The sequence below is a fragment of the Hyla sarda genome, chromosome 4 (assembly GCF_029499605.1).
Source record: "Hyla sarda isolate aHylSar1 chromosome 4, aHylSar1.hap1, whole genome shotgun sequence".
NCBI classification, from domain to species: domain Eukaryota; kingdom Metazoa; phylum Chordata; class Amphibia; order Anura; family Hylidae; genus Hyla; species Hyla sarda.
Window position 1 is genome coordinate 21,166,478 of NC_079192.1, and position 15,720 is coordinate 21,182,197.

The following is a 15,720-nucleotide window of genomic DNA, read 5'->3' on the forward strand; positions in this document are numbered from 1 at the left end:
ATGAGTTAGAAAACTAAGGAAAAAGGAGGTAAAATCCTAGAGGGAGCGTAAGGAACCTTAAAGGTAGAAAGAAACCAAAGTCTTAAGTCTCCAGAGACTCCATGGAAATAAAGATGGAAATTTAAAAAGAGATCTACAAAAAAAGAAGCCATTAAGTTGTTGCACCGAGAGAACCCACACTTATCCTACCTCAGTTTCCTTAAGGTTTAAGCTGAAAAACTCTGTAGATATCCCCAATCCATGGAGCGAATAGGCCGAAACCACATGCCGAAAGGAGCCCGCTGAGATTGGCAAGGGGAAACAAACGTCCGTACGGGAGATGCCCACGGACAGAGCCTTATTTAATGGATTCCTGACATTAGTTTGCAGCAGAGCATAACGTAGACGTTCAGCGACTGATTTTGTCACCTGGGACCCGTTTTCCCAAAGTCATGAGTTAGAAAACTAAGGAAAAAGGAGGTAAAATCCTAGAGAGAGCGTCATGAACCTTAAAGGTAGAAAGAAACCAAAGTCTTAAGTCTCCAGAGACTCCATGGAAATAAAGATGGAAATTTAAAAAGAGATCTACAAAAAAAGAAGCCATTAAGTCGTTGCACCGAGAGAACCCACACTTATCCTACCTCAGTTTCCTTAAGGTTTAAGTACCTATAGGTACTGCTATCAGTACCTATTCTAAGGACTGGGACACATGTGAGATCCCCACTGGTGTCGGCCGGGGCAGCCGACATGCGCAACATGGCCGGTTAGCTCAGCTGGTTAGAGCGTGGTGCTAATAACGCCAAGGTCGCGGGTTCGATCCCCGTACGGGCCAGTCCGTCTCCTCTTTTTTGACCGTACCAATCTCAAACTCCTTTTTCTCCCTACTGCCTAGATCTGGTGGGTGGAAATTGCTGCTGTCTTCATTTAAGCAGGTTACCGTGATGGCAAGCACCATACCCATTCCTCGTTAGTATAGTGGTGAGTATCCCCGCCTGTCACGCGGGAGACCGGGGTTCGATTTCCCGACGGGGAGGCAATTGTTTTCTTTGTGCACCAAAGAAAACTCAGGAAAAAGGAATCCAAAGTCTTAAGTCTCCAGAGTCTCCAGAGTCTCCATGGAAATAAAGATGGAATTTTAAAAAGAGATCTACAAAAAAAGAAGCCATTAAGTCGTTGCACAGAGAGAACCCACACTTATCCTACCTCAGTTTCCTGAAGGTTTAAGCTGAAAAACTCTGTAGATATCCCCAATCCATGGAGCGAATAGGCCGAAACCACATGCCGAAAGGAGCCCGCTGAGATTGGCCAGGGGAAACAAACGTCCGTACGGGAGATGCCCACGGACAGAGCCTTATTTAATGGATTCCTGACATTAGTTTGCAGCAGAGCATAACGTAGACGTTCAGCGACTGATTTTGTCACCTGGGACCCTTTTTCCCAAAGTCATGAGTTAGAAAACTAAGGAAAAAGGAGGTAAAATCCTAGAGGGAGCGTAAGGAACCTTAAAGGTAGAAAGAAACCAAAGTCTTAAGTCTCCAGAGACTCCATGGAAATAAAGATGGAAATTTAAAAAGAGATCTACAAAAAAAGAAGCCATTAAGTTGTTGCACCGAGAGAACCCACACTTATCCTACCTCAGTTTCCTTAAGGTTTAAGCTGAAAAACTCTGTAGATATCCCCAATCCATGGAGCGAATAGGCCGAAACCACATGCCGAAAGGAGCCCGCTGAGATTGGCCAGGGGAAACAAACGTCCGTACGGGAGATGCCCACGGACAGAGCCTTATTTAATGGATTCCTGACATTAGTTTGCAGCAGAGCATAACGTAGACGTTCAGCGACTGATTTTGTCACCTGGGACCCGTTTTCCCAAAGTCATGAGTTAGAAAACTAAGGAAAAAGGAGGTAAAATCCTAGAGAGAGCGTCATGAACCTTAAAGGTAGAAAGAAACCAAAGTCTTAAGTCTCCAGAGACTCCATGGAAATAAAGATGGAAATTTAAAAAGAGATCTACAAAAAAAGAAGCCATTAAGTCGTTGCACCGAGAGAACCCACACTTATCCTACCTCATTTTCCTTAAGGTTTAAGTACCTATAGGTACTGCTATCAGTACCTATTCTAAGGACTGGGACACATGTGAGATCCCCACTGGTGTCGGCCAGGGCAGCCAACATGCGCAACATGGCCGGTTAGCTCAGCTGGTTAGAGCGTGGTGCTAATAACACCAAGGTTGCGGGTTCGATCCCCGCACGGGCCAGTCCGTCTCCTCTTTTTTGACCGTACCAGTCTCAAACTCCTTTTTCTCCCTACTGCCTAGATCTGGTGGGTGGAAATTGCTGCTGTCTTCATTTAAGCAGGTTACCGTGATGGCAAGCACCATACCCATTCCTCGTTAGTATAGTGGTGAGTATCCCCGCCTGTCACGCGGGAGACCGGGGCAGCCGACATGCGCAACATGGCCGGTTAGCTCAGCTGGTTAGAGCGTGGTGCTAATAACGCCAAGGTCGCGGGTTCGATCCCCGTACGGGCCAGTCCGTCTCCTCTTTTTTGACCGTACCAGTCTCAAACTACTTTTTCTCCCTACTGCCTAGATCTGGTGGGTGGAAATTGCTGCTGTCTTCATTTAAGCAGGTTACCGTGATGGCAAGCACCATACCCATTCCTCGTTAGTATAGTGGTGAGTATCCCCGCCTGTCACGCGGGAGACCGGGGTTCGATTCCCCGACGGGGAGGCAATTGTTTTCTTTGTGCACCAAAGAAAACTCAGGAAAAAGGAATCCAAAGTCTTAAGTCTCCAGAGTCTCCAGAGTCTCCATGGAAATAAAGATGGAATTTTAAAAAGAGATCTACAAAAAAAGAAGCCATTAAGTCGTTGCACAGAGAGAACCCACACTTATCCTACCTCAGTTTCCTGAAGGTTTAAGCTGAAAAACTCTGTAGATATCCCCAATCCATGGAGCGAATAGGCCGAAACCACATGCCGAAAGAAGCCCGCTGAGATTGGCCAGGGGAAACAAACGTCCGTACGGGAGATGCCCACGGACAGAGCCTTATTTAATGGATTCCTGACATTAGTTTGCAGCAGAGCATAACGTAGACGTTCAGCGACTGATTTTGTCACCTGGGACCCTTTTTCCCAAAGTCATGAGTTAGAAAACTAAGGAAAAAGGAGGTAAAATCCTAGAGGGAGCGTAAGGAACCTTAAAGGTAGAAAGAAACCAAAGTCTTAAGTCTCCAGAGACTCCATGGAAATAAAGATGGAAATTTAAAAAGAGATCTACAAAAAAAGAAGCCATTAGGTTGTTGCACCGAGAGAACCCACACTTATCCTACCTCAGTTTCCTTAAGGTTTAAGCTGAAAAACTCTGTAGATATCCCCAATCCATGGAGCGAATAGGCCGAAACCACATGCCGAAAGGAGCCCGCTGAGATTGGCCAGGGGAAACAAACGTCCGTACGGGAGATGCCCACGGCCAGAGCCTTATCCAATGGATTCCTGACATTAGTTTGCAGCACAGCATATACCAGAGTCAATAACTTGTAAAGTAGACGGTCAGCGACTGATTTCGTCACCTGGGACCTGTGTGCCCAAAGTCATGAGTTAGTTGCAGCTGAAATGCGGACTGCAGCTTTCCCTCAATCACTGGCGCTACAACAAAGCCCCGTGTAGCCCATGCCTAAGGCCTATGGCTTTTAGATTGCAAACTCTTCCAGGTGCCGTGTTATTTCCTATACTTTCTGATTCCTTCTCTTGTGGAATAAAGTTTCGAATACAGTTCCCAGTTCACAGTCAGCCCTAGCACTCGTGATGTCGCCTCTGACAAGGACAGAGAAAGAGACACCCTTCCCTTTCTCCACACTGCTATCAGTACCTATTCTAAGGACTGGGACACATGTGAGATCCCCACTGGTGTCGGCCGGGGCAGCCGACATGCGCAACATGGCCGGTTAGCTCAGCTGGTTAGAGCGTGGTGCTAATAACGCCAAGGTCGCGGGTTCGATCCCCGTACGGGCCAGTCCGTCTCCTCTTTTTTGACCGTACCAGTCTCAAACTACTTTTTCTCCCTACTGCCTAGATCTGGTGGGTGGAAATTGCTGCTGTCTTCATTTAAGCAGGTTACCGTGATGGCAAGCACCATACCCATTCCTCGTTAGTATAGTGGTGAGTATCCCCGCCTGTCACGCGGGAGACCGGGGCAGCCGACATGCGCAACATGGCCGGTTAGCTCAGCTGGTTAGAGCGTGGTGCTAATAACGCCAAGGTCGCGGGTTCAATCCCCGTACGGGCCAGTCCGTCTCCTCTTTTTTGACCGTACCAGTCTCAAACTACTTTTTCTCCCTACTGCCTAGATCTGGTGGGTGGAAATTGCTGCTGTCTTCATTTAAGCAGGTTACCGTGATGGCAAGCACCATACCCATTCCTCGTTAGTATAGTGGTGAGTATTCCCGCCTATCACGCGGGAGACCGGGGTTCGATTCCCCGACGGGGAGGCAATTGTTTTCTTTGTGCACCAAAGAAAACTCAGGAAAAAGGAATCCAAAGTCTTAAGTCTCCAGAGTCTCCAGAGACTCCATGGAAATAAAGATGGAATTTTAAGAAGAGATCTACAAAAAAAGAAGCCATTAAGTCGTTGCACAGAGAGAACCCACACTTATCCTACCTCAGTTTCCTGAAGGTTTAAGCTGAAAAACTCTGTAGATATCCCCAATCCATGGAGCGAATAGGCCGAAACCACATGCCGAAAGGAGCCCGCTGAGATTGGCCAGGGGAAACAAACGTCCGTACGGGAGATGCCCACGGACAGAGCCTTATTTAATGGATTCCTGACATTAGTTTGCAGCAGAGCATAACGTATACGTTCAGCGACTGATTTTGTCACCTGGGACCCTTTTTCCCAAAGTCATGAGTTAGAAAACTAAGGAAAAAGGAGGTAAAATCCTAGAGGGAGCGTAAGGAACCTTAAAGGTAGAAAGAAACCAAAGTCTTAAGTCTCCAGAGACTCCATGGAAATAAAGATGGAAATTTAAAAAGAGATCTACAAAAAAAGAAGCCATTAAGTTGTTGCACCGAGAGAACCGACACTTATCCTACCTCAGTTTCCTTAAGGTTTAAGCTGAAAAACTCTGTAGATATCCCCAATCCATGTAGCGAATAGGCCGAAACCACATGCCGAAAGGAGCCTGCTGAGATTGGCCAGGGGAAACAAACGTCCGTACGGGAGATGCCCACGGCCAGAGCCTTATCCAATGGATTCCTGACATTAGTTTGCAGCACAGCATATACCAGAGTCAATAACTTGTAAAGTAGACGGTCAGCGACTGATTTCGTCACCTGGGACCCGTTTGCCCAAAGTCATGAGTTAGTTGCAGCTGAAATGCGGACTGCAGCTTTCCCTCAATCACTGGCGCTACAACAAGGCCCCGTGTAGCCCATGCCTAAGGCCTATGGCTTTTAGATTGCAAACTCTTCCAGGTGCCGTGTCATTTCCTATACTTTCTGATTCCTTCTCTTGTGGAATAAAGTTTCGAATACAGTTCCCAGTTCACAGTCAGCCCTTGCACTCGTGATGTCGCCTCTGACAAGGACAGAGAAAGAGACACCCTTCCCTTTCTCCACACTGCTATCAGTACCTATTCTAAGGACTGGGACACATGTGAGATCCCCACTGGTGTCGGCCGGGGCAGCCGACATGCGCAACATGGCCGGTTAGCTCAGCTGGTTAGAGCGTGGTGCTAATAACGCCAAGGTCGCGGGTTTGATCCCCGTACGGGCCAGTCCGTCTCCTCTTTTTTGACCGTACCAGTCTCAAACTCCTTTTTCTCCCTACTGCCTAGATCTGGTGGGTGGAAATTGCTGCTGTCTTCTTTTAAGCAGGTTACCGTGATGGCAAGCACCATACCCATTCCTTGTTAGTATAGTGGTGAGTATCCCCGCCTGTCACGTGGGAGACCGGGGATCGATTCCCCGACGGGGAGGCAATTGTTTTCTTTGTGCACCAAAGAAAACTCAGGAAAAAGGAATCCAAAGTCTTACGTCTCCAGAGTCTCCAGAGTCTCCATGGAAATAAAGATGGAATTTTAAAAAGAGATCTACAAAAAAAGAAGCCATTAAGTCGTTGCACCGAGAGAACCCACACTTATCCTACCTCAGTTTCCTTAAGGTTTAAGTACCTATAGGTACTGCTATCAGTACCTATTCTAAGGACTGGGACACATGTGAGATCCCCACTGGTGTCGGCCGGGGCAGCCGACATACGCAACATGGCCGGTTAGCTCAGCTGGTTAGAGCGTGGTGCTAATAATGCCAAGGTCGCGGGTTCGATCCCCGTACGGGCCAGTCCGTCTCCTCTTTTTTGACCGTACCAGTCTCAAACTCCTTTTTCTCCCTACTGCCTAGATCTGGTGGGTGGAAATTGCTGCTGTCTTCATTTAAGCAGGTTACCGTGATGGCAAGCACCATACCCATTCCTTGTTAGTATAGTGGTGAGTATCCCCCGCCTGTCACGCGGGAGACTGGGGTTCGATTCCCCGACGGGGAGGCAATTGTTTTCTTTGTGCACCAAAGAAAACTCAGGAAAAAGGAATCCAAAGTCTTAAGTCTCCAGAGTCACCAGAGTCTCCATGGAAATAAAGATGGAATTTTAAAAAGAGATCTACAAAAAAAGAAGCCATTAAGTCGTTGCACAGAGAGAACCCACACTTATCCTACCTCAGTTTCCTGAAGGTTTAAGCTGAAAAACTCTGTAGATATCCCCAATCCATGGAGCGAATAGGCCGAAACCACATGCCGAAAGGAGCCCGCTGAGATTGGCCAGGGGAAACAAACGTCCGTACGGGAGATGCCCACGGACAGAGCCTTATTTAATGGATTCCTGACATTAGTTTGCAGCAGAGCATAACGTAGACGTTCAGCGACTGATTTTGTCACCTGGGACCCGTTTTCCCAAAGTCATGAGTTAGAAAACTAAGGAAAAAGGAGGTAAAATCCTAGAGAGAGCGTCAGGAACCTTAAAGGTAGAAAGAAACCAAAGTCTTAAGTCTCCAGAGACTCCATGGAAATAAAGATGGAAATTTAAAAAGAGATCTACAAAAAAAGAAGCCATTAAGTCGTTGCACCGAGAGAACCCACACTTATCCTACCTCAGTTTTCTTAAGGTTTAAGCTGAAAAACTCTGTAGATATCCCCAATCCATGGAGCGAATAGGCCGAAACCACATGCCGAAAGGAGCCCGCTGAGATTGGCCAGGGGAAACAAACGTCCGTACGGGAGATACCCACGGCCAGAGCCTTATCCAATGGATTCCTGACATTAGTTTGCAGCACAGCATATACCAGAGTCAATAACTTGTAAAGTAGACGGTCAGCGACTGATTTCGTCACCTGGGACCCGTTTGCCCAAAGTCATGAGTTAGAAAACTAAGGAAAAAGGAGGTAAAATCCTAGAGGGAGCATAAGGAACCTTAAAGGTAGAAAGAAACCAAAGTCTTAAGTCTCCAGAGACTCCATGGAAATAAAGATGGAAATTTAAAAAGAGATCTACTAAAAAAGAAGCCATTAAGTCGTTGCACCGAGAGAACCCACACTTATCCTACCTCAGTTTCCTTAAGGTTTAAGTACCTATAGGTACTGCTATCAGTACCTATTCTAAGGACTGGGACACATGTGAGATCCCCACTGGTGTCGGCCAGGGCAGCCAACATGCGCAACATGGCCGGTTAGCTCAGCTGGTTAGAGCGTGGTGCTAATAACACCAAGGTTGCGGGTTCGATCCCCGCACGGGCCAGTCCGTCTCCTCTTTTTTGACCGTACCAGTCTCAAACTCCTTTTTCTCCCTACTGCCTAGATCTGGTGGGTGGAAATTGCTGCTGTCTTCATTTAAGCAGGTTACCGTGATGGCAAGCACCATACCCATTCCTCGTTAGTATAGTGGTGAGTATCCCCGCCTGTCACGCGGGAGACCGGGGCAGCCGACATGCGCAACATGGCCGGTTAGCTCAGCTGGTTAGAGCGTGGTGCTAATAACGCCAAGGTCGCGGGTTCGATCCCCGTACGGGCCAGTCCGTCTCCTCTTTTTTGACCGTACCAGTCTCAAACTACTTTTTCTCCCTACTGCCTAGATCTGGTGGGTGGAAATTGCTGCTGTCTTCATTTAAGCAGGTTACCGTGATGGCAAGCACCATACCCATTCCTCGTTAGTATAGTGGTGAGTATCCCCGCCTGTCACGCGGGAGACCGGGGTTCGATTCCCCGACGGGGAGGCAATTGTTTTCTTTATGCACCAAAGAAAACTCAGGAAAAAGGAATCCAAAGTCTTAAGTCTCCAGAGTCTCCAGAGTCTCCATGGAAATAAAGATGGAATTTTAAAAAGAGATCTACAAAAAAAGAAGCCATTAAGTCGTTGCACAGAGAGAACCCACACTTATCCTACCTCAGTTTCCTGAAGGTTTAAGCTGAAAAACTCTGTAGATATCCCCAATCCATGGAGCGAATAGGCCGAAACCACATGCCGAAAGAAGCCCGCTGAGATTGGCCAGGGGAAACAAACGTCCGTACGGGAGATGCCCACGGACAGAGCCTTATTTAATGGATTCCTGACATTAGTTTGCAGCAGAGCATAACGTAGACGTTCAGCGACTGATTTTGTCACCTGGGACCCTTTTTCCCAAAGTCATGAGTTAGAAAACTAAGGAAAAAGGAGGTAAAATCCTAGAGGGAGCGTAAGGAACCTTAAAGGTAGAAAGAAACCAAAGTCTTAAGTCTCCAGAGACTCCATGGAAATAAAGATGGAAATTTAAAAAGAGATCTACAAAAAAAGAAGCCATTAGGTTGTTGCACCGAGAGAACCCACACTTATCCTACCTCAGTTTCCTTAAGGTTTAAGCTGAAAAACTCTGTAGATATCCCCAATCCATGGAGCGAATAGGCCGAAACCACATGCCGAAAGGAGCCCGCTGAGATTGGCCAGGGGAAACAAACGTCCGTACGGGAGATGCCCACGGCCAGAGCCTTATCCAATGGATTCCTGACATTAGTTTGCAGCACAGCATATACCAGAGTCAATAACTTGTAAAGTAGACGGTCAGCGACTGATTTCGTCACCTGGGACCTGTGTGCCCAAAGTCATGAGTTAGTTGCAGCTGAAATGCGGACTGCAGCTTTCCCTCAATCACTGGCGCTACAACAAAGCCCCGTGTAGCCCATGCCTAAGGCCTATGGCTTTTAGATTGCAAACTCTTCCAGGTGCCGTGGTATTTCCTATACTTTCTGATTCCTTCTCTTGTGGAATAAAGTTTCGAATACAGTTCCCAGTTCACAGTCAGCCCTAGCACTCGTGATGTCGCCTCTGACAAGGACAGAGAAAGAGACACCCTTCCCTTTCTCCACACTGCTATCAGTACCTATTCTAAGGACTGGGACACATGTGAGATCCCCACTGGTGTCGGCCGGGGCAGCCGACATGCGCAAAATGGCCGGTTAGCTCAGCTGGTTAGAGCGTGGTGCTAATAACGCCAAGGTCGCGGGTTCGATCCCCGTACGGGCCAGTCCGTCTCCTCTTTTTTGACCGTACCAGTCTCAAACTCCTTTTTCTCCCTACTGCCTAGATCTGGTGGGTGGAAATTGCTGCTGTCTTCATTTAAGCAGGTTACCGTGATGGCAAGCACCATACCCATTCCTCGTTAGTATAGTGGTGAGTATCCCCGCCTGTCACGCGGGAGACCGGGGTTCGATTCCCCGACGGGGAGGCAATTGTTTTCTTTGTGCACCAAAGAAAACTCAGGAAAAAGGAATCAAAAGTCTTAAGTCTCCAGAGTCTCCAGAGTCTCCATGGAAATAAAGATGGAATTTTAAAAAGAGATCTACAAAAAAAGAAGCCATTAAGTCGTTGCACAGAGAGAACCCACACTTATCCTACCTCAGTTTCCTGAAGGTTTAAGCTGAAAAACTCTGTAGATATCCCCAATCCATGGAGCGAATAGGCCGAAACCACATGCCGAAAGGAGCCCGCTGAGATTGGCCAGGGGAAACAAACGTCCGTACGGGAGATGCCCACGGACAGAGCCTTATTTAATGGATTCCTGACATTAGTTTGCAGCAGAGCATAACGTAGACGTTCAGCGACTGATTTTGTCACCTGGGACCCGTTTTCCCAAAGTCATGAGTTAGAAAACTAAGGAAAAAGGAGGTAAAATCCTAGAGAGAGCGTCAGGAACCTTAAAGGTAGAAAGAAACCAAAGTCTTAAGTCTCCAGAGACTCCATGGAAATAAAGATGGAAATTTAAAAAGAGATCTACAAAAAAAGAAGCCATTAAGTCGTTGCACCGAGAGAACCCACACTTATCCTACCTCAGTTTCCTTAAGGTTTAAGCTGAAAAACTCTGTAGATATCCCCAATCCATGGAGCGAATAGGCCGAAACCACATGCCGAAAGGAGCCCGCTGAGATTGGCCAGGGGAAACAAACGTCCGTACGGGAGATGCCCACGGCCAGAGCCTTATCCAATGGATTCCTGACATTAGTTTGCAGCACAGCATATACCAGAGTCAATAACTTGTAAAGTAGACGGTCAGCGACTGATTTCGTCACCTGGGACCCGTTTGCCCAAAGTCATGAGTTAGAAAACTAAGGAAAAAGGAGGTAAAATCCTAGAGGGAGCATAAGGAACCTTAAAGGTAGAAAGAAACCAAAGTCTTAAGTCTCCAGAGACTCCATGGAAATAAAGATGGAAATTTAAAAAGAGATCTACTAAAAAAGAAGCCATTAAGTCGTTGCACCGAGAGAACCCACACTTATCCTACCTCAGTTTCCTTAAGGTTTAAGTACCTATAGGTACTGCTATCAGTACCTATTCTAAGGACTGGGACACATGTGAGATCCCCACTGGTGTCGGCCGGGGCAGCCAACATGCGCAACATGGCCGGTTAGCTCAGCTGGTTAGAGCATGGTGCTAATAACACCAAGGTCGCGGGTTCGATCCCCGTACGGGCCAGTCCGTCTCCTCTTTTTTGACCGTACCAGTCTCAAACTACTTTTTCTCCCTACTGCCTAGATCTGGTGGGTGGAAATTGCTGCTGTCTTCATTTAAGCAGGTTACCGTGATGGCAAGCACCATACCCATTCCTCGTTAGTATAGTGGTGAGTATCCCCGCCTGTCACGCGGGAGACCGGGGCAGCCGACATGCGCAACATGGCCGGTTAGCTCAGCTGGTTAGAGCGTGGTGCTAATAACGCCAAGGTCGCGGGTTCAATCCCCGTACGGGCCAGTCCGTCTCCTGTTTTTTGACCGTACCAGTCTCAAACTACTTTTTCTCCCTACTGCCTAGATCTGGTGGGTGGAAATTGCTGCTGTCTTCATTTAAGCAGGTTACCGTGATGGCAAGCACCATACCCATTCCTCGTTAGTATAGTGGTGAGTATCCCCGCCTATCACGTGGGAGACCGGGGTTCGATTCCCCGACGGGGAGGCAATTGTTTTCTTTGTGCACCAAAGAAAACTCAGGAAAAAGGAATCCAAAGTCTTAAGTCTCCAGAGTCTCCAGAGACTCCATGGAAATAAAGATGGAATTTTAAAAAGAGATCTACAAAAAAAGAAGCCATTAAGTCGTTGCACAGAGAGAACCCACACTTATCCTACCTCAGTTTCCTGAAGGTTTAAGCTGAAAAACTCTGTAGATATCCCCAATCCATGGAGCGAATAGGCCGAAACCACATGCCGAAAGGAGCCCGCTGAGATTGGCCAGGGGAAACAAACGTCCGTACGGGAGATGCCCACGGACAGAGCCTTATTTAATGGATTCCTGACATTAGTTTGCAGCAGAGCATAACGTAGACGTTCAGCGACTGATTTTGTCACCTGGGACCCGTTTTCCCAAAGTCATGAGTTAGAAAACTAAGGAAAAAGGAGGTAAAATCCTAGAGAGAGCGTCAGGAACCTTAAAGGTAGAAAGAAACCAAAGTCTTAAGTCTCCAGAGACTCCATGGAAATAAAGATGGAAATTTAAAAAGAGATCTACAAAAAAAGAAGCCATTAAGTCGTTGCACCGAGAGAACCCACACTTATCCTACCTCAGTTTTCTTAAGGTTTAAGCTGAAAAACTCTGTAGATATCCCCAATCCATGGAGCGAATAGGCCGAAACCACATGCCGAAAGGAGCCCGCTGAGATTGGCCAGGGGAAACAAACGTCCGTACGGGAGATACCCACGGCCAGAGCCTTATCCAATGGATTCCTGACATTAGTTTGCAGCACAGCATATACCAGAGTCAATAACTTGTAAAGTAGACGGTCAGCGACTGATTTCGTCACCTGGGACCCGTTTGCCCAAAGTCATGAGTTAGAAAACTAAGGAAAAAGGAGGTAAAATCCTAGAGGGAGCATAAGGAACCTTAAAGGTAGAAAGAAACCAAAGTCTTAAGTCTCCAGAGACTCCATGGAAATAAAGATGGAAATTTAAAAAGAGATCTACTAAAAAAGAAGCCATTAAGTCGTTGCACCGAGAGAACCCACACTTATCCTACCTCAGTTTCCTTAAGGTTTAAGTACCTATAGGTACTGCTATCAGTACCTATTCTAAGGACTGGGACACATGTGAGATCCCCACTGGTGTCGGCCAGGGCAGCCAACATGCGCAACATGGCCGGTTAGCTCAGCTGGTTAGAGCGTGGTGCTAATAACACCAAGGTTGCGGGTTCGATCCCCGCACGGGCCAGTCCGTCTCCTCTTTTTTGACCGTACCAGTCTCAAACTCCTTTTTCTCCCTACTGCCTAGATCTGGTGGGTGGAAATTGCTGCTGTCTTCATTTAAGCAGGTTACCGTGATGGCAAGCACCATACCCATTCCTCGTTAGTATAGTGGTGAGTATCCCCGCCTGTCACGCGGGAGACCGGGGCAGCCGACATGCGCAACATGGCCGGTTAGCTCAGCTGGTTAGAGCGTGGTGCTAATAACGCCAAGGTCGCGGGTTCGATCCCCGTACGGGCCAGTCCGTCTCCTCTTTTTTGACCGTACCAGTCTCAAACTACTTTTTCTCCCTACTGCCTAGATCTGGTGGGTGGAAATTGCTGCTGTCTTCATTTAAGCAGGTTACCGTGATGGCAAGCACCATACCCATTCCTCGTTAGTATAGTGGTGAGTATCCCCGCCTGTCACGCGGGAGACCGGGGTTCGATTCCCCGACGGGGAGGCAATTGTTTTCTTTATGCACCAAAGAAAACTCAGGAAAAAGGAATCCAAAGTCTTAAGTCTCCAGAGTCTCCAGAGTCTCCATGGAAATAAAGATGGAATTTTAAAAAGAGATCTACAAAAAAAGAAGCCATTAAGTCGTTGCACAGAGAGAACCCACACTTATCCTACCTCAGTTTCCTGAAGGTTTAAGCTGAAAAACTCTGTAGATATCCCCAATCCATGGAGCGAATAGGCCGAAACCACATGCCGAAAGAAGCCCGCTGAGATTGGCCAGGGGAAACAAACGTCCGTACGGGAGATGCCCACGGACAGAGCCTTATTTAATGGATTCCTGACATTAGTTTGCAGCAGAGCATAACGTAGACGTTCAGCGACTGATTTTGTCACCTGGGACCCTTTTTCCCAAAGTCATGAGTTAGAAAACTAAGGAAAAAGGAGGTAAAATCCTAGAGGGAGCGTAAGGAACCTTAAAGGTAGAAAGAAACCAAAGTCTTAAGTCTCCAGAGACTCCATGGAAATAAAGATGGAAATTTAAAAAGAGATCTACAAAAAAAGAAGCCATTAGGTTGTTGCACCGAGAGAACCCACACTTATCCTACCTCAGTTTCCTTAAGGTTTAAGCTGAAAAACTCTGTAGATATCCCCAATCCATGGAGCGAATAGGCCGAAACCACATGCCGAAAGGAGCCCGCTGAGATTGGCCAGGGGAAACAAACGTCCGTACGGGAGATGCCCACGGCCAGAGCCTTATCCAATGGATTCCTGACATTAGTTTGCAGCACAGCATATACCAGAGTCAATAACTTGTAAAGTAGACGGTCAGCGACTGATTTCGTCACCTGGGACCTGTGTGCCCAAAGTCATGAGTTAGTTGCAGCTGAAATGCGGACTGCAGCTTTCCCTCAATCACTGGCGCTACAACAAAGCCCCGTGTAGCCCATGCCTAAGGCCTATGGCTTTTAGATTGCAAACTCTTCCAGGTGCCGTGGTATTTCCTATACTTTCTGATTCCTTCTCTTGTGGAATAAAGTTTCGAATACAGTTCCCAGTTCACAGTCAGCCCTAGCACTCGTGATGTCGCCTCTGACAAGGACAGAGAAAGAGACACCCTTCCCTTTCTCCACACTGCTATCAGTACCTATTCTAAGGACTGGGACACATGTGAGATCCCCACTGGTGTCGGCCGGGGCAGCCGACATGCGCAAAATGGCCGGTTAGCTCAGCTGGTTAGAGCGTGGTGCTAATAACGCCAAGGTCGCGGGTTCGATCCCCGTACGGGCCAGTCCGTCTCCTCTTTTTTGACCGTACCAGTCTCAAACTCCTTTTTCTCCCTACTGCCTAGATCTGGTGGGTGGAAATTGCTGCTGTCTTCATTTAAGCAGGTTACCGTGATGGCAAGCACCATACCCATTCCTCGTTAGTATAGTGGTGAGTATCCCCGCCTGTCACGCGGGAGACCGGGGTTCGATTCCCCGACGGGGAGGCAATTGTTTTCTTTGTGCACCAAAGAAAACTCAGGAAAAAGGAATCAAAAGTCTTAAGTCTCCAGAGTCTCCAGAGTCTCCATGGAAATAAAGATGGAATTTTAAAAAGAGATCTACAAAAAAAGAAGCCATTAAGTCGTTGCACAGAGAGAACCCACACTTATCCTACCTCAGTTTCCTGAAGGTTTAAGCTGAAAAACTCTGTAGATATCCCCAATCCATGGAGCGAATAGGCCGAAACCACATGCCGAAAGGAGCCCGCTGAGATTGGCCAGGGGAAACAAACGTCCGTACGGGAGATGCCCACGGACAGAGCCTTATTTAATGGATTCCTGACATTAGTTTGCAGCAGAGCATAACGTAGACGTTCAGCGACTGATTTTGTCACCTGGGACCCGTTTTCCCAAAGTCATGAGTTAGAAAACTAAGGAAAAAGGAGGTAAAATCCTAGAGAGAGCGTCAGGAACCTTAAAGGTAGAAAGAAACCAAAGTCTTAAGTCTCCAGAGACTCCATGGAAATAAAGATGGAAATTTAAAAAGAGATCTACAAAAAAAGAAGCCATTAAGTCGTTGCACCGAGAGAACCCACACTTATCCTACCTCAGTTTCCTTAAGGTTTAAGCTGAAAAACTCTGTAGATATCCCCAATCCATGGAGCGAATAGGCCGAAACCACATGCCGAAAGGAGCCCGCTGAGATTGGCCAGGGGAAACAAACGTCCGTACGGGAGATGCCCACGGCCAGAGCCTTATCCAATGGATTCCTGACATTAGTTTGCAGCACAGCATATACCAGAGTCAATAACTTGTAAAGTAGACGGTCAGCGACTGATTTCGTCACCTGGGACCCGTTTGCCCAAAGTCATGAGTTAGAAAACTAAGGAAAAAGGAGGTAAAATCCTAGAGGGAGCATAAGGAACCTTAAAGGTAGAAAGAAACCAAAGTCTTAAGTCTCCAGAGACTCCATGGAAATAAAGATGGAAATTTAAAAAGAGATCTACTAAAAAAGAAGCCATTAAGTCGTTGCACCGAGAGAACCCACACTTATCCTACCTCAGTTTCCTTAAGGTTTAAGT

At 47.2% G+C, this 15,720-nt stretch overlaps 16 non-coding genes across 16 annotated transcripts; all 16 read left to right on the forward strand.

Moving 5' to 3' along the window:
- The first annotated feature begins 737 nt into the window (after positions 1 to 737).
- Positions 738 to 811, forward strand: TRNAI-AAU (transfer RNA isoleucine (anticodon AAU)). Its single transcript has one exon. It is a non-coding gene; the product is annotated as a tRNA-Ile (tRNA).
- Positions 812 to 2,435: 1,624 nt separating this feature from the next.
- Positions 2,436 to 2,509, forward strand: TRNAI-AAU (transfer RNA isoleucine (anticodon AAU)). The gene has a single exon. It is a non-coding gene; the product is annotated as a tRNA-Ile (tRNA).
- Positions 2,510 to 2,638: 129 nt separating this feature from the next.
- Positions 2,639 to 2,710, forward strand: TRNAD-GUC (transfer RNA aspartic acid (anticodon GUC)). The gene has a single exon. It is a non-coding gene; the product is annotated as a tRNA-Asp (tRNA).
- A 1,210-nt stretch (positions 2,711 to 3,920) lies between these two features.
- On the forward strand, positions 3,921 to 3,994 carry TRNAI-AAU (transfer RNA isoleucine (anticodon AAU)). The gene has a single exon. It is a non-coding gene; the product is annotated as a tRNA-Ile (tRNA).
- Positions 3,995 to 4,194: 200 nt separating this feature from the next.
- On the forward strand, positions 4,195 to 4,268 carry TRNAI-AAU (transfer RNA isoleucine (anticodon AAU)). Its single transcript has one exon. It is a non-coding gene; the product is annotated as a tRNA-Ile (tRNA).
- Positions 4,269 to 4,397: 129 nt separating this feature from the next.
- TRNAD-AUC (transfer RNA aspartic acid (anticodon AUC)) lies at positions 4,398 to 4,469 on the forward strand. The gene has a single exon. It is a non-coding gene; the product is annotated as a tRNA-Asp (tRNA).
- Positions 4,470 to 7,961: 3,492 nt separating this feature from the next.
- On the forward strand, positions 7,962 to 8,035 carry TRNAI-AAU (transfer RNA isoleucine (anticodon AAU)). Its single transcript has one exon. It is a non-coding gene; the product is annotated as a tRNA-Ile (tRNA).
- Positions 8,036 to 8,164: 129 nt separating this feature from the next.
- On the forward strand, positions 8,165 to 8,236 carry TRNAD-GUC (transfer RNA aspartic acid (anticodon GUC)). The gene has a single exon. It is a non-coding gene; the product is annotated as a tRNA-Asp (tRNA).
- Positions 8,237 to 9,446: 1,210 nt separating this feature from the next.
- Positions 9,447 to 9,520, forward strand: TRNAI-AAU (transfer RNA isoleucine (anticodon AAU)). The gene has a single exon. It is a non-coding gene; the product is annotated as a tRNA-Ile (tRNA).
- Positions 9,521 to 9,649: 129 nt separating this feature from the next.
- On the forward strand, positions 9,650 to 9,721 carry TRNAD-GUC (transfer RNA aspartic acid (anticodon GUC)). The gene has a single exon. It is a non-coding gene; the product is annotated as a tRNA-Asp (tRNA).
- Positions 9,722 to 11,165: 1,444 nt separating this feature from the next.
- On the forward strand, positions 11,166 to 11,239 carry TRNAI-AAU (transfer RNA isoleucine (anticodon AAU)). Its single transcript has one exon. It is a non-coding gene; the product is annotated as a tRNA-Ile (tRNA).
- Positions 11,240 to 11,368: 129 nt separating this feature from the next.
- On the forward strand, positions 11,369 to 11,440 carry TRNAD-AUC (transfer RNA aspartic acid (anticodon AUC)). The gene has a single exon. It is a non-coding gene; the product is annotated as a tRNA-Asp (tRNA).
- A 1,444-nt stretch (positions 11,441 to 12,884) lies between these two features.
- TRNAI-AAU (transfer RNA isoleucine (anticodon AAU)) lies at positions 12,885 to 12,958 on the forward strand. Its single transcript has one exon. It is a non-coding gene; the product is annotated as a tRNA-Ile (tRNA).
- A 129-nt stretch (positions 12,959 to 13,087) lies between these two features.
- Positions 13,088 to 13,159, forward strand: TRNAD-GUC (transfer RNA aspartic acid (anticodon GUC)). Its single transcript has one exon. It is a non-coding gene; the product is annotated as a tRNA-Asp (tRNA).
- A 1,210-nt stretch (positions 13,160 to 14,369) lies between these two features.
- Positions 14,370 to 14,443, forward strand: TRNAI-AAU (transfer RNA isoleucine (anticodon AAU)). The gene has a single exon. It is a non-coding gene; the product is annotated as a tRNA-Ile (tRNA).
- Positions 14,444 to 14,572: 129 nt separating this feature from the next.
- TRNAD-GUC (transfer RNA aspartic acid (anticodon GUC)) lies at positions 14,573 to 14,644 on the forward strand. The gene has a single exon. It is a non-coding gene; the product is annotated as a tRNA-Asp (tRNA).
- Positions 14,645 to 15,720: the final 1,076 nt, after the last annotated feature.